This window comes from Bison bison, unplaced genomic scaffold, assembly GCF_000754665.1.
Source record: "Bison bison bison isolate TAMUID 2011002044 unplaced genomic scaffold, Bison_UMD1.0 scf7180017864484, whole genome shotgun sequence".
Taxonomy (NCBI): Eukaryota; Metazoa; Chordata; class Mammalia; order Artiodactyla; family Bovidae; genus Bison; species Bison bison.
In genome coordinates, this window is record NW_011495044.1 from 68,196 (window position 1) to 69,710 (window position 1,515).

Genomic DNA, 1,515 nt, shown 5'->3' on the forward strand with positions numbered 1-1,515 from the left:
GGAAGGCGAGCAGTCCCCACGTGAGTCCGGGCTGTCAGGAGCCCTCCCCTTGCCCACCAGGCTTTCTCTCTGGGCAGCACAAGAGCAGAAAGGTTCAGGAGAGTCACTGGAAACTCACGCCCTTAGACTTTCCTCTTCGTTAAAGGCATCAGGAATGGACCTGTCACAGAAGAAAAGGCTGCGGGAAGCTCGCTGAGAACACAGCCTGCCCCAATAATGCTGCCGACACCAGGCCTGAGCTGACCCACTCTTGCCTCGGACCTTCCTAAGCAAAGTTCTTACTGACTGGGCACTTAGGACTGTACACATCAGAGACAGTTCCAGGCACAGAACCATCTTACTTCATTCTAGCCTCACAACCCAATGGAGTACGATTTGTTATCTTTATTTTACAGATGAGAAAACTGAAGCACAGTCAAGTCAGTCCCTTATCCAAGGTGACACCGTTACAAAGTCACAGAGTCTGGATGAAGCTGGCAGCTCTTCAAGTAGGGCAGGGACAGTGAACCTCTGTGGGTTGTAGGCTTCTCAGTGTGTCATTGTGAGATGAATCAAGATTGCTCCCCAGGTGACAAGAGTTACATCTGGATGGTGGGTCTGTAGAGTTCTATTCATTTCTGTCCAAAATCTCTCCTTAATAAAACTTTAAAATGGAACTCAAAATCCCGAAGTCCAGAAACACCGGAGCCCTGCACATCCGTGACTGCTGGGGTCAACGCAGGTTTCCAGGACCTTTGAGAAACTTGCCCAGTGGGCCTCAGACAACCTCTTCCTCCAAGGCCTGAATCCAGGGGCGACCGGCCAAAAACACCCAAGATCGCTGCCAAAGTGGCCCGTTCCACACCCAGCCCATCCCAGGCACATGATGCCCACGGCAAACCACCCACCAAAACTCCTGGCGGCGGGCTGGCCCTCATCCCTGCAGCTGGGAAACATCAGGGCCCCATGCCAACTTACTCAACCCTCTGGCCCCCAGGGACTTGGGGATAAGAGCGACCTCCCCGCTCCCATCATCATCGCTCTTTCGGCCAAGGCCTAACGTGTCCTCACCCACAGAAGCCCCGGGACGTGGCTGGATTCCGGCATCCGCCACCACTGGGCATCACGGCTGAGCTTCGCTCACGTCCATCGAAGATGCGCGCTCACATCCCAAATATGACATCCGGGTGGGCACGGCCTGAACCGCGACAGTGCGTCCCGCCGCCGCCTCCTCTGCCCGGCACCCGCACAGTCCCCAGCGTCAGGCCCAGCCAACAGCCCAGACTTTCAAGACCTACCTTTACGCGCAGGGAAGAGCACGGCTGCAGCTTAGATCCCCACGAGCGCCACACTCACCAGCGAGGATCAAGGGGTCACTCCAGCCACCAGCTGGGCCAGGACGCCAGGACTACACTACCCAGAATCCTCGGCCAAGCACCAGGACTACATTACCCAGAATCCTCGGCCCAGCGCCGGGACTACATCTCCCAGGATGCTCGGCGCGCCCAGAGGCCTCTGAGGGAGCTGTTTCTCGGT

General features: G+C 56.8%; 1 protein-coding gene across 2 annotated transcripts in view; it reads right to left on the minus strand.

The window, feature by feature from the left end:
• Nucleotides 1-1,401, minus strand: part of ZNF133 (zinc finger protein 133) — a 16,189-nt gene extending 14,788 nt beyond the window's left edge. For both annotated transcript variants that reach the window (XM_010862576.1, XM_010862577.1), the window contains exon 1: nt 1,278-1,401. The gene's annotated coding sequence lies outside the window, so the exon portion shown is untranslated. The remainder of the gene's footprint in view (nt 1-1,277) is intronic.
• Between the last annotated feature and the right edge of the window lie 114 nt (nt 1,402-1,515).